Raw genomic sequence first — 15,882 nt, 5'->3', positions numbered from 1 at the left:
ATAAGTCTTTACAAGTCTCTCTGTATTCATCCTGCTGGTCATTTCTTACAGAACAATAATATTCCATAATATTCATATACCACAATTTATCCAAACATTTTCCAATTGATGGGCATCCATTCACTTTCCAGTTTCTAGCCACCACAAAAAGGGCTGCCACAAACATTTTGGCACATACAGGTCCCTTTCTCTTCTTTAGTATCTCTTTGGGATATAATCCTTGTAGTAGCACTGCTGGATCAAAGGGTATGGACAGATTGATAACTTTTTTGGGCATAATTCCAGATTGCTCTCCAGAATGGTTGGATTCTTTCACAACTCCACCAACAGTATATCAGTGTCCCAGTTTTCCCAAGTCCCCTCCAACATTCATCATTATTTGTTCCTGTCATCTTAGCCAATCTGACAGGTGTGTAGTGGTATCTCAGAGTTGTCTTAATTTGCATTTCTCTGATCAATAGTGATTTGGAACACTCTTTCATATGAGTAGAAATAGTTTCAATTTCATCATCTGAAAATTGTCTGTTCATATCCTTTGACCATTTATCAATTGGAGAATGGCTTGATTTCTTATAAATTAGAGTCAATTCTCTCTATATTTTGGAAATTAGGACTTTATCAGAACCTTTAAGTGTAAAAATGTTTTCCCAGTTTGTTGCTGGCCTTCTAATCTTGTTTGTATTAGTTTTGTTTATACAAAGGCTTTTTAATTTGATATAATCAAAATTTTCTATTTTGTGATCAATAATGATCTCTAGTTCGTCTTTGGTTACAAATTCCTTCATCCTCCACAAGTCTGAGAGGTAAACTATCCTATGTTTTTCTAATGAAAAAAAATTATTAAAGCATTTTTTAAGTGCTATACATCCATAGAGAAAGGAGATAGGATCTGAATGCAGATTTAAATATGCTTTTTAAATTGTTTTGTTTTTCTTGAATTTATCTGTATTTTCTTTTATATATGGCTAATTTGAAAATATGCTTTGCATGACTATATATACGTATATATATATATATATATATATACGTATATATAATATATATGTAATAAATGATATCAAATTGCTTGCCTTTTCAAGGAGTGGCTATAGAAAGAAAAGAGAAAGAATTTAGAAATCAAAAATTTGGAAAATAAATGGTAAAAAATGTTTTTTAAGTAATTAAAAACAAAAAAATAAATAAATAAAAGAGAAAATGAAAAAAAGTTACATTTATAGAAAAAAGAGCCATTAGCACTTCTGCTCAAATAGGATGATACTGGTACTCATAATTATATATCAAATGTTCCTGAGAAGTTATAATGTTCTTGCTTAATTTCACTGTTATGTGATCATAAGATCACAGAGTTAGAGAAAGGAGAAATCTCTGGGGTCACTGAAACCAAACCCCATATTCTGCAGATGATAAAACAGAAACTAAATAACTTGGCTAGAGTATCACAACTTGCTTAGTTGTGTCTGATTAGGATTTGAATTCTTACCTTTCTGGTTTTAAGTTCCTATTACCTTTGCTAATGAAACATCTCTTTTCAGAAGGCTAGAAATATCATGGGATATTTTTTCCCCCTGAAAATTAAATTAGACGTATTTATTTCTTAGGTATTTTCTGAAAATTGGACCAATGTGTGTGTGTTGGGGGTGGGAGAAATATATTTGTTTTTTAATTGATTTTTTTCAAGCCATAGTAATTTTTGTATATTCCTCCTTTCACAAGTAATTTTTGTAGATACCTTCTCTCATATTACAAATCAACAACTCAGTGAGCAAAGGAAAATAATTAAATAAGTCCAGCCATAATACTAACAATGAATGCAAGATTATGTACTTCTATCTTGGCTTTTTCAAGTAAGGAGAAGGGATATACATTTCTTCATCTCTTATTTGGGTGCATATTCGGTCATTATAGTTACACAGTGTTCTGGTTCATTTTAAGGACACTGAATTATTATCAGTCGATCAACAAACACTTATTAAGCATTATGTATATTATGATATGGCATCTAATTTGCCTGAAGCTATATTCTTTCTTGTCACACACTGGTCTGAGTACCAGTGAGATTTCTTTCCCAAGATCTCATTGCTAGGTTAAAATTGCAATCTCTTGCCTTTTAGGACTGTAGCCACATAGAATGAAACCTCTTAGAAAAAAAATAATAATAATAACTTTAAGCAAGATGAAATGGTGTGAAAAGGAATACCATCTAGCCAGATAGAAATATGCATCTGATCATTTAATTTTTATATATTTAAAATTTCTAGAAATCAATTAATACCAGAAAATTATCATATCTCAGAACTTCAACATGACACGATAATTAAATTAAAAAGCAATCCAAGTGAAAACAGTCTGCAACAGAATCTAACATCACTAATTTAATATTTTCACGCATGAATATGCCTAAATGTCTAGCATGATCTTTCCCCAGGAAGTCAGCCAGAGCCAACCCTTTTCCTTTTTCAGTTGTATCTCATGGTTCTTTTGGCCTAAGTTGTCACTATTTAAAGATACTGCTGCCTCTCTCTCTTTTTTTTTTTTTTTTTGTTTTGTTTTTTTTGCTTGTATTTGTTTTTGCATTCTCAGTACTTAGCATATTGCTTCATAGTAAGAGGTATAACTACTTATTAATTTCCTTTCTCTCTCTCTCTCTCTCTCTCTCTCTCTCTCTCTCTCTCTCTCCTCTGTCCCTCATTCCTTCCCCCCTCCCCTTTTCTTCCATCTCCTCCTCTCTTTCTCATTTTTTTGTTGAAAAATTTTAAAACCCCAATCAACACTAGGTTTTTATTTTTTTGTCACTAGTTTCTTTTCACTCTTCTTATTTCTTAACCTTTTTTGCTATCTCACTTCTGACCTCATCACTTAACTAGAACAGTTGTGAACAGTTTGTCTCTAAAGTTACCAATGACAGCTTAATTTCCAAGTCTGATGGCCTTTTCTAAATTTGTATCCTTCTTGCCTTCTCTACAGCATTTAACACTGTTAATTACCCTTCTTCCAAAATGTCCTTCCTTTCTGAGTTCCCATAACATTTTTCTCTCTCTCTTGATTTTCCTCTATTCTCTCTGATCTTTCTTTATCTTTATTTCTAGACTACCAACATCATTGCCCCTAAATGGTTCCCTGAATGTTTGTCCTAGACCATTTTTTGCTCCTTTCCTGTGAATATTCCCTTTTTTCATAATCTTATCAGATCCCATGGTCTTATGATTTCTAACAAATATCTTCTAGATTTATATGTCTTTATATCTCTCCCAATTTTCATTATAGCCTCATTTATTGGCTGTGGGGTATATGCCCTAAACAAAAATTAGCATCTTTCCTCCTGAACCCAATCTGTTTCTAAATTTTCCTTCTCTTTCAAATTTTTCAGTCACTCATATATGAAATTTCAACATCTTCTTTTATTGCATACTCTTTTTTATTATCATATTCAATCAACTTTTGTGGATTCTACCAATATATTTTATGTCCAACTGATTCTCTCTACTCACATAACTATCACCCTAATTCAAGTTCCTCCATCTCTGGTATGTAGTATTACAATATTTTTTTTTTTGTCTCATTTGAGAAAAGAATTCCACTCCCTTATAAAAACCAACCAAACAGGTCTGCCTATGTCACTCCTCCACTCAATAAGTTCCAATTAATCCACTTTATCTCTAGCATCTAAAATAAACTCCTCTTTTTGCCATTTAAAGTGCTTTTACAACGTGTTTTCAACTGACCTTTTCAGATTTAATTATATTAAACACAGTTGTGGGTATGTGTGAATAAAATCATTCTAGGCATATTTCCTTTTATCACTACTTTCTCTGGATGCAGATAGTATCTTTCTTCTTAGGACCTTGGTAGTTATTTAGGGTTTTTATAATAGACAATATGACATACTTGCTCAAAGTTATTCTTAATATAACTGTTGATGTATACCATAATCTTTTGGTTCCTTTCACTTTGCTTTTCATTATTTTGTGCAAGTCTATCCATGTTTTTCCTCCCTAAAATCAATGAGCTCATCCTTCCTTATAGCCTAATATTATTGCATCATAATTATATAGCACAAATTGTTCTGCTATTCCCCAATTAAAGAGGGATATTGAAATTTAGAGGGTTTTGACAACACTTGTAATTCACAACTAGTAAAAAAGCAGCACAGTTGAGCATCTACATAGAATGAATTATTAGATAAAATAGAATTCTTTTTTTTTTTTTGCTCAGGCAATTGGGGTTAAGTGACTTGTTCAGAGTCCCACAGCTAGGAAATGTTAAGTGTCTGAGATACATTTGAACTCAGATCCTCCTGACTTCAGAGCCAGTGCTCTATACATTGTGCCACCTAGTTGCACCTAAAATAGAATTCTTAAAGCTGACTTTCCCTGACCCCAAGACCATACATGAAATAAGGCCTTCTCCAACCCAGCCCTTTCTTGTTTCTTCTAATACCCAGTGGTCTCTAGAGTTCCAAGGTCTCTGTCTCTCCCACCACAGGGAGGTATACTCTGCTAAATTTGACTTAATTTTATTCTTGTTTTAATTTTTGTCTTGTCCCAACATATTTTATGTTGCCTCCTCTGAGCAAAGACCTGTTGTTTCCCTGAAAGAGCTAATTCAGCTTCCCCACTTGCCTAACAATGAGAGAGAAAGAGAGAGAGAGAGAGAGAGAGAGAGAGAGAAAAGAGACAGACAGACAGAGAAAGAAAAAGAGAGAGAGAGAAGAGAGATGGAGAGCTGAAGAAATATAGATACACAGAGAGGCAGAGACAGAGAGAAAAGTTGGTTATTAATTTAAAATATTCCAAAACAATTTGAAAAATTGTCTTGGAGTATTATGATAGAAAGAAATGCTCCACTGATGATAAATATGTGGAGACTTAGAATAAAAAGTGTTCACAAGGGAGGAGGAGGAGAAGAAGGAGGAACTTTCATGAATCTATTCTTTTTTCTCAAACTGAATTCTTTAGAAAATTGTAGAGAAAAATTATAATCAGTTTTAAAATACATTGAAAAAAGAACTAGATTGAAAAAAACCCAAATAACTTCTTGATTCTTCATGTTCAAACACATGAATATTTTCAAGTCTACTTTGGGCCTTTTCAAGTTTGTGCAAATGACCAAGAATTTGTAGAATTCTATTTTTCTTTTAAGGACTGAATTCCTAATTCTTCTTGTTATTTTCATACCACTTCTACGATGATAAAATTATTACCCATGGGTTCTTATTTCCTCTTCAATTTGTAGCAGTTCAGGGCATTGACTCTGGAAATTATGAGTCCTGAATTCCCCATCTGAAACACAGTAGATTCCTGAATTAATGAGCAAAGAGTAGGATTTTCAGAGCTTCTCTAGCCTGTAGAACTAAGAGAAATTTAAAAAATGGCAAACCCCAAAGACAGCACTTTATTCTTTGGTATATGGAGTTAACTGCATCCTAATATCTTTGAGGGAGAAGAGATATACAAATAGCACATACTGAATTCTAAAAGGAAAATCTTGATTTCAGATTTCTGAGAAAGCATGGAGGGCATTCTGTAGATTTGTAAATCCCAAGGGTCACTCCATAAGGATACATTAAACCCCTACTAAGTGCCAGATAACATGCTAAGTGCTGGGGATACATATATTGTCCCTGTCCAAAGACAATTTCCTTCTTTCAGAAGAGACAGTATGTACATAAGCACAAATACATATAAAAAATATAAAATAAACACAAGATTTAAAGAGTTAGAACTGGCAGTTCAAAGAGGAAATCAGGAAAATCTTCATAAAGAAAGTAAAGCTTGGCTCTCTTAGTTCAAGGAAGGGAATCTATGAGGCAGAATCTTTTCTTTAGAAAGTCATAGGCAAAGAATTTTTCCATGTATTCCTGCTTCCATTGCACATTCTGGTCAGGTACATTTGAGAAGGAAAATTAATTAGCCACTGTTTAGAAAATATCTAAACAGAACAAAAATGTACTTTAGAATGCATACTAATCAGGATGTATCTTGAGTCTCTCTAGCCAGAAAAAGTAAGTTAGGAAATAGTAATGTAAAAAGAAAAATTGTCATTTGATTTTACCAGGCTTTTTAGAATTGGAAGAAAAAAAATCAGAAAGCAGATGAAAAGGTAGAAAAGGTGGAAGTACTGTATTTTGGTGGATAGAGTCTTGGACTTAGAGTTAAGACCTAAATTAAAATGCTATCTCAGAACCTTACTAGCTGTTTAACCATGGGCAAGTTATTTAATGTCTATGGCTCCTCATTTGGAAAATGAAAGGATTAGAGTTAGTGATATCAAAGATTCCTTCAAGCTGTAAGTCTAGTATCCTATTATCTCTTAAAGACTAAATCTCTCTCTCTCAATCTCTCTCTCTCTCTCTCTCTCTCTCTCTCTCTCTCTCTCTCTCTCTCTCTCTCTCTCTCTCTCTCTCTCTCTCCTCCCCTTTTTATCCCTCCCCCTTTTTTCTTCCTCTATTTAGTTCTCTTTAGTCCTAGAACAGGACAATTCATACAGCTTTTTGATAATAATAATTATAACAATGAAATTATGGGAGCAGATCGAATAATGGAAAAAGGACCAGACTGTGAGGATGGAGGGCTGAGTATCACTCCAAGTTCTTTCATGAATAAATGGCATAAAACTAGCTATGATTGGGGAAGATTAATTTTCTTAGGGTTCTTTCATTATTGGCAAAATAAGAAGTCAAATCAGAATAACTGTAAATTTTCTCCTAACTCTGTGATTCTGCTAGTTAGAAAGATGAGCAGGCTGAGGGAACAGAACAGGTCTAGGCCAGATACACATATACAATTGAGCTGCAAGAGATAGTCTAAGCAATTTTCAGTGTCTGTTCCTCATGCCTGGAATTCTTTACATCTTCATCTCTGCCTCTTAGTTTCCTTCCAGTTTCATTTAAAACTTCATTTTCTATAAAAAGGATTTCCTGATTCATCTAAATCCAAATGCCTTCCCTGTGTCAATAATTTCTAACTTATATTCTGTACAGTTTGTCTATAGTTGTTTGCATTAGACAGTGAGGTCCTTGAGTGCAGTATCTTTTGCCTCTCTTTGAATGTGAGTATTTAATATACTTTACTGACAACAATGGAGAGTGCTGGAGGAGATAGGCAAAACCAAGAGATGGTATTGAACTGATGCATGAAAGTCATGATTTGGGTTTAGGCAGAGATGTTAAAATAGGTTAGAAGGGGTACTGACCATTCTATTATTTCTGAATTTTTAAAAAATGAAAAAATGAAAAATGAAAGTTCTTGCAAACCAGTGGTATAAATCAAAATGATTATGTGTTTTAGTATAAAGATCTAGATTTAGGTTCTAATTCTGATACTATTTGATATTTTTTAACACATTGAAGGAAATACAAAATTTTAAGAGTATTGTGTTCTAAGCACTGAGTGAAATGTCTGAAATACAATTACAAAAAGAAAGATAATCCCTGCTCTAGAAAAAATTACAATCAAATGGGAAGAAGACAACACACAAAAAAGAAGCTGAAGAATGATGATAGGCCAGGCAGGAACCCAACCATGTCCTCAAAAAGAAGTTCCAGGACAATCTTATCAGTGGGAAAGGGGAGGAGGGTCTTAAGGAGAGAAAACTCAGGGTGAATGTGCCTTGTAGGTGGTAGTTTCTTCTATGGCAAAAGGAACCCAAGAGCTGTGGGAAGTTCCAAGATGAACCAGCAATGGTAGGAGATGGGAATTAGAAGAATAGTTTTTGATATCTATAAAAATTAAGGAACATAATTAGGAAAAGAAAGAAATGTAGCCTCTTGAATATTTTTTTCTATATGTTATGTGGAGAAATTATTGTTTATTCTACCGACCTTACAGAATTCTTGTATCAAATGAAATAATGTGCAAAAAGCATTTGTAACCATATTGTACTCTATAAACACAAGCTGTTATTAATATATGCCCAAAAATCATTAAAGAAGCAATAAAAACATTACAAAGACAGTAAAAAAAATATAAAAGATGTTCTTAAGAGAACACTTGTACAGGCAAAGGAAACTGAAAGCCCTCCAACTTGAAGTGCATTTATGATTTTAGGGAAAAAAATGGATTTAAAAATTCAAGTGACTAACATGGGAATGTTGTTTACCATGTAGAGAGAATGAATGCAATAAAGCTTGTAAATCTCTATCTGGTAAGGAGACAATCAAGTTTTAAGGAAATCTGTTTCCTGGTCAAATATCAGTAACAAAGCTACTGTAGAAAATATAATAGAAAATATAATAATACAGGCATGAGAGAAAGGAAGAGTGTTGTTTCTCCTTCTCAGGATGGACACTGCATATCTTGAGCTATTGCAGCTTGCTTGATTCTCTATTCTCTCTCCACTTTTCTGACTGTGACTTCTCCCACCTTGGCATTTGGATACATTGTGTACCAGACCCTCCCTAACTCTGGCCACCTCATTTATTCTTTGAAAATGTCCAGTTCATGCCAATGAACAAATTCCTTACTAACTAAATGTTTAATTAATTGCAATGCATTATAAAGCAGCAAAGAGTAAACTAGATGAGCTTCTAAATTCTTTTGTAGCTTTAGATTTCTGAACTTAAAAGTCCATCATGTCCCTTAAGAAAGAGACACCTATGGAAGAATTCTGTACAATGGAGCAAAAAGATTGCTTCTCACTACCCTTTTTTTTTTTGTTTCTGTGGAAGGTCTCTTTTGCTTTGTGTATCTCTGAAGAGGTCTAGCATGATAATACATTCTACTGAAATCTTGAGCACAGAGGATTTTAAATCTTTGTCATGGATGATTGCAAGTCACCAGATCAGTAATGGCTATATCCTTACCCTGCCCATGCTTTCTATACCATTCCACTTTCCCAGTAAAGTGGGCTGCAGAATCCCAGGCAGAAAGTGTGGGACCTTTTATAGCCACCAACTTTAGAAGAAGAGCAACTGGATTCTGGCTTTGCTACTCTTATATTCCATGACTTGAAAAAAAAAAAGTCTTAATAGCTTTGTAACTCATTTTCCCTAGCTTTAAAATAACATATGCTTCCTAAGCATTGTTGCTAGGAAATAAAGAGATGGTGATGAGCCATTATTATAAACTCTCTTATCAAGTATAGCAAAGTTGCAGTTAACCAAACATTTAGTTAGTAGTGAGTTCCTTCATTTGCATAAATTGGTCATTTTCAAAGAATTAAAATAAGATGAAATATACTTAACAATAAACTATAATGAGAGTGAGTTTATTTATTTATTGAGGTTTAAGAATGCACTTTAGAAATTTGGAGTGCCTCTGGATCATCAATCTGAAAACAATTTAACTTTTCTAAGCCTCAGTTTTATTTTATGTAAACTGAGGTGATGGAACCTGATATTAGAGTTCTACTTCTAAACCTCCATGATATTTTGACTATGTTTTGAAATGGCAGAAATGAAAGACAGAGAACTTTAGTCTTTCTGAATTCCAAACAAGTCAATTTTTACTGCATATTAAGATACACATCAACTTATAAAATCTAGTAGGAGACGAGGTGTGGTTTAGTATATCAATTATATAATAATCTCAGAATCTAAATGAGTTAATATACCTCCTTAAGAAACTTTCCCTAGAAAAAGAACAGACCCATTATTTTAATGGAATGCAAAAGGTCAAAATGAGTTTTAGTATATAAACTACCTAAAATTGTATTGGCCCTTGATAAACAATATTCATTTTTAAAAAAATAAGCACACTTTCCTCATCTCTTCACTTCCATAGAATTCTTGATTGCCTGTTAAATGAGCTTGAACTGAAGTGGCTGCACTTCAGCAGTAAAATGATTAACCACAATTACCGGGAATATGCAGCATAAAATAAATGCTTCGAGTTATAGTGCTCTTGCTTTTTCTGGGCTATAATTGAATTGCTTAGTAGCATCTAGGCTTGTTGATGATGTGCAATTAGAAAAAAAAAAATCAGAACTAAATCTAGGTCTGGGGGAGGGTGGGAAGGGAAGGTAGATTATCTGTGTATAGGTGTTGAATACAGTTCAGCAGCTTGTCAGTTTTCTTTGGAGAAAACTTCCAAATGCTGAATTGTCCTGTCCTTCTAAGCTACTGACTGCCAAACCATTGTTGATTCTTTCAATTAAGAGGAAAAGAGGCTTCAAAGCAATACAAAACACCTCTTTCTTGACTCTCTCCATCTGTCTTTGTTTCTCTTTCCATCTCTGTCTCTTTTTGCCTCTCCCTGTATGTCTTTTGTCTCTCTAACTCTATCAGTCTCACTTTTACTGTGTTTCTGTATTTTTCTCTGCTCTGTTTCCCCTCAGCTTTCTTCTTTCATGTTCATCATGTCTTGTTTTCTCTTTGTCTCTGATGCTATACGTATGTATAAAAATATATACGCACACACATATATATATACATATAAATATATATGTATATATATATGTGTGTATGTGTACTGTCAAAAGTCTTAGTGTAGTTATAACCTTTAATAATTTAAAACCACACTAAGATTTTGTGATACACTGTGTACATGCATATGCATATACATATTTATACAAATAATGCATACTTGGGTCTGTATATACATATACGTCCCTATGTATATACAATATTGATGTAAAAATTCATATATGTGTGCCTTTATATGAATGTATATATATGTATATATATATATATATATACATATATATGTAATATGTAATATTCATCAAAGAAATTTCTAAATAAAAAGATGACATGCTCATATGGAAAGAGTAAGAAATAAGTGATATATAGGGCATATGTTCCTCTGAAATTCACAGGAAATCAAGAGAAAGGCACTGGCACACTGGAACAACCTTTGTGGAAAACTAATGGGAGAAAAAGAACAATAGTCACACAGAATGGATTGGCATGGATACAATCTATAGCACTTGGGAGAATGGCTACTTGGATAAAACCATAGATTTAATTGAAGACATGAAGCAGAAGGATCACACTCTCAGTTGCATTCCTATTGTAGTCCATCAACTAACCAACCTTGGTCACCCATTGCTGACATTAAATTATACATTTAGATAGAACCTTTCTACAAAAATGAATTTAATTCACCCTGAATTTTGCCACCTCTCCTAAGATGTTATGAGATAGTCATAGCTAGAGAGTCAGATAGACAGACAGACACAAATAAGCAGAGACTGAGACAAAGAGAGAAGTTATATCTTTATAGACCTTATTATAGCTTTTTTTTAAGTAGAGAGAATAACTAGCTGTCTGCCATAACCTCCCTATGCACAGCCTCCTTTCCATCCCAACTCCCATACTTATATAAATTTCTATCTTTAATTGGTCATGCCACTGAAATAGTAATTATAATAATTAAAATATTATATTATTGCTTAGAGTCACAGGACTAGCTAGTATGACCTAGTCAACAAAAATATATGGAGCACCTATTATGTGTAAGGCCCTGTCCTATTCCCTTGGCATACATGTCCCTGCCTTAAGAAGCTTATTAGAGAAGGTAGGCAAAATGTACACATTTAATATAGACAAAAATCATTCAAAATAAATCCAAATTTACATGTATACATTTGTATATCAATTTTCAAAAATTTGTGGGCTCAGTTTGTCTGCAACATAGTTATTATTAGCTCTCATTCACAGTTTAGAAAAAGTTAGAAAGTCAGCTGAAAGCAAGACTGGGATAGAATATCACCATCTAATTGAGGTAGAAAGCCAAGGGAAACTCTATGGAAATGGAGGAAATGGATAATAAAGGCAAGATGATACTGAAGATAATTGTTGACTAGGGCTGGGTCTGATCATGCTCTTTTAAATCATGTACTTGCCATCACTAATCACCATAGAGTGAATGCTTTAGTAAGCCTAATAACAGTAATTTCTCTCATTGATATAGGTTAGAGGTGATTCCTAAATTGTGAAATTTATGAAAATAATAGATCCTTTCAAGTTTTATGAGAATTTGAACCATCTGCTGTAAAAAAAGAAAAAAAAATCTACTATTTACATAGATATCTGCTTTGATGAGGGGAAGGACAGAGGACTGTATTCTTTTTTAAAGAAATATATGACCCCAATTCAAAGGGGTGGAGAATTGCTTTTCATATTTATTTTCTAATAATAAACAATATTCTGTCTACCATCTATTGATCTATTGTAAAACAAATTCATCAATCTCCTATAAAGAAAAGTCTTTTCCCTTTCCTTCTTTTCATTCCTTCCATCCCTCCCTCCTTCTTTCCTTTTATTTCCCTCCTACTTTCCCTCTTCCTTCCACTTCCCCCCTTTTCTTCTCTCCTTTCTTTCTTCTTTCCTTTCCTCCTTTTCTTTATCCTTTCTTCCTTCTGTAGTTCTTCCCTCCCACCCTTCCTTCTTATTTTAAGCACCTTAAGAATTCCTGTGTACTTTTGTGAAACAAAATTCAGATTTTAAAATAGTACACGATCTCACTAAGATTACAATATTATGGGATGATGACATAATCATTGATAATTATATGATATTCTTATAAATGCAACCAAGCCATTCTTATTCAAATAAGTGAATGAGATCAACTCCAGTATGACTTAGCTGACAAATCCTACAGGCTTTTTTGGAGTACAAAGATGCTTTGCTTTGTCTCTAATCATATAGCTAAAGTGTTCAAATCCAGGTCTTCTTAGGTCCCAGGTAAATGCTGTTTCTCTTCCATCATACTATCTTTATGACAGAGATGTCATATATAAATAAAATTTTAAATTCCAAACTTTCACAAATTAAGTATTTTCTAATAATAGTTTCATAGGATAGTTGTTCCAATTACTCCAAGAAGTGTCACTATATGTTTAAACCAAAAAGAATTTAAATTTGCCTTCATTTACCAAAAAAAAAAAAAAAAAAAATCATAGTATATTGTATAAAAATATTGCAAAATAAAGAAATATGACAGACTGTAGCAACAATATGAAAGCTGACTCACAGAGTCATTGAAAAACACAGGAGAGATGCAGCATGCTCAGGGGATGGAAAGCCAGTCTCCATATCAGGAGATTTGGCTTTGGATTTCCCCACTGATATATATCGACTTGTGACCCAAGATAAATTATTTTATCTCTTAATGCCCAGACAATTCCATAAGACTAAACTGCTATGAAAATGTTTAGCTATTGTGACACTTAACCATTTAAATTACATGTCTAGTCAAAAAGAGATATAAAAACATGAAGTTCTAGTCTTTTATGGAACCTCCCCTTTACTCCCTTTCCTTAAAAGAAAAATACTTTGTGCAAATTTTATATTAAATGTACCTATTCCTATTGTTTCTAATATTAGAATGAAAGTAAAGACTTTGGTTTTCTTCCTATCCCCAGGGACTATGGTATCCTGATACACAAAAGATATTTAATAATCAACAGATTGATTTATGGATAGTTTGACTCTGCCATCAGAAGCTATTTCATCCCTTTGGGCTTCACCTCCTTATTTATAAAATGAAAGAAATTTAATTATATTAGGGACATCTAACATCCCTTCCAGCTCTAACATTCTCTGATTCTGTCAGTCCTTCATCTACTATCCCACCTCTTCTTGAGTTGTATAATTCTGGGAATATAATCTATCTGTCCACCAGAGGGAAATTTCATAACCAGAATATTCCTGAATAAAGTGATGGGATTTTGCTCAACAGAAATTCACCTTTGTTCATATTAGCGTCCCTAACATCGTACCTTCTATAACTAAGTACACCTGCACACACCCCAACCAATCCTAAATAGCACCAAATGCCACTCTCATTTCCCTACATACAAATGTAAACAATAATTTTAGTTGTTACTACTTTTTTTTTTTCAAATCCAGATTATGACTGGCTATACTATGCGATGTTTTTGATGCTGCTACTAAAAGGAAAGAAAAAACAGAGTAGCATTTACATAGGGAAAAAAATACCTGGGAACAAGCAACTCATTCTTTAGTGTTTGAATAGTCAAAGGTATGAATAGACAAATTACACATGTAGGTTATAAATTTTCCTTTGAAAAAAAATATTCAACCTCATTAATAATCAAATAAAAATCAATTAAAATTACTCTATGGTATTATTTCACCCTTGTTAACTGAGAAAAATAAAAAGGAAACAAAATAAATATTGGTATAGTGGCAAGGAAACAGACTCATTCTTGCAATTTGGTGTACTCTGATTGGAAATCCATCTGGCAAGATGACAATAGTCATAATTCCAATAATATGCTTTAACCCAGTAAGCCCAATAGATAATTTAAGTAATTAATTAATTACAAATTCATTTAATTAATTTGTTAATAAAGTTTAATTAAATTAATTAATTAAAATCAATAATTTAAAGAGATAATTTAAAATAAAAGCATAATATATATAATTGCAATATATGCAAAGGAAAAAAAATGGAAATATAGTGGTGCTTTGGAACTCATGGTTAACTGGGTCCAGAAGGCACCACAAATGGCACAACTACCAAACAAATTTTTCCCTTGAGGAATATATTTTCAATATATTGTGATCTTTAAAAAATCCCTCCCCACCCAATTTCCCAAAGGGGCAACTGAGGCTTCCAGCTGCACAAATATAAGCCATCCCAGACCAACCCAGGTACTCCCTGGTTGACCAAACTCACTTTCTGAGAGAAACTGCCACATTTATACTGCGCTCCAACATCCATGCCATCCAAGCTTCCTGGGTAGTGAGAGGTCTGCATGTGGAGGCTGAAGCTATGGTTCCAAGCCCTCCACTCTCCAGGGCTATGGTAGGAGTCTTTGACTGTAGGCTGGCAGGAGTGCTGGGTTCTCCTCCACCGCAGTCTGACAATGCCCTATGACTGCTACCGTAGCTAAAACTCCACCACCACAGCTGCTGCAATCTAGCGTCACTACTGCATTGCGCCTCTGCCGCAGAGCGCCAACGCCCTCTGTTCCAGCTCACTAACGCCCTCTGCCGCAGCTCACCAATGCAGTCTGCCAACAGAGTCCGCCTAGACAATCTAGAAAGTGCACCGCTGCCGTGGCTCACCAACGCACTGCCGGGGCTCACCAACACGGTTCACCGCTGCCGCGACTCTACCAACGCGGTTCACCACTGCCGCGGCTCAAAAAATGCAGTTCACTGCTGCCCCGGCTCACCAACGCGGTTCACCGCTGCCGTGGCTCAAAAACTGCAGTTCACCGCTGCCGCGGCTCAAAAACCGCAGTTCACCGCTGCCGCGGCTCAAAAACTGGAGTTCACCGCTGCCCCGGCTCACCAATGCAGTTCACCGCTGCCGCAGCTCAACCAATGCAGTTCACCGCTGCCACAGCTTACCAAAATAGCCCGCTGCCATTACTTCAGTTTACCACTGCAGTCTGCCGCAATCTCGCCCTGCCACCTCTACCTCTGTGCAATTGCGGCCTCTAGGGCGCACCAGCCCTCCCACCCCCATTTAGACTCCACTGCTGCTATTTCTGCTCCTGCTGCTTCTCCTTCTATTGAGCACGGCGGGATTGCTCCAAGTCACATCCAGTACTACTGTTTTGGAAGCCAGGAGACTATATACTGCAGGCACATCAGTCCCGCACGATCTGCCCCGTGATCTGCACACCATACACAACCTTATCATGTGACTTCCAACTGGGAGGAGCTACTGACAGCGGAGGGAAATAACAGAAATGAGTACTGGGCAGTGCACCTGATCAACCTCACATCTTTTTTTTTTTTTTTTTTCTTATTTTTTTTCTTATTAATTTTATAATTATAACATTTTTTGACAGTACATATGCATAGGTAATTTTTTTTTTACAGCATTACCCTTGTACTCCTTCTGTTCCTAATTTTCCCCTCCTTCCCTCCACCTCCTCCCTTAAATGGCAGGCATTCCCATACATATTAAATATGTTATAGTATATCCTAGATACAATCTATGTGTGCAGAACTGAATTTTTGTT

General features: G+C 34.6%; 1 long non-coding RNA gene across 6 annotated transcripts in view; it reads right to left on the bottom strand.

The window, feature by feature from the left end:
- The window catches only part of LOC141551119 (uncharacterized), a 1,110,497-nt gene extending 1,094,947 nt beyond the window's left edge, over positions 1–15,550 (bottom strand). For all 6 annotated transcript variants that reach the window (XR_012484789.1, XR_012484788.1, XR_012484784.1 and 3 more), the window contains exon 1: positions 14,583–15,550. This is a non-coding gene — a long non-coding RNA (uncharacterized LOC141551119). The remainder of the gene's footprint in view (positions 1–14,582) is intronic.
- Between the last annotated feature and the right edge of the window lie 332 nt (positions 15,551–15,882).

Source organism: Sminthopsis crassicaudata, chromosome 1 (genome assembly GCF_048593235.1).
Source record: "Sminthopsis crassicaudata isolate SCR6 chromosome 1, ASM4859323v1, whole genome shotgun sequence".
NCBI classification, from domain to species: Eukaryota; Metazoa; Chordata; class Mammalia; order Dasyuromorphia; family Dasyuridae; genus Sminthopsis; species Sminthopsis crassicaudata.
This window is presented reverse-complemented; position numbering and strand designations above follow the sequence as displayed.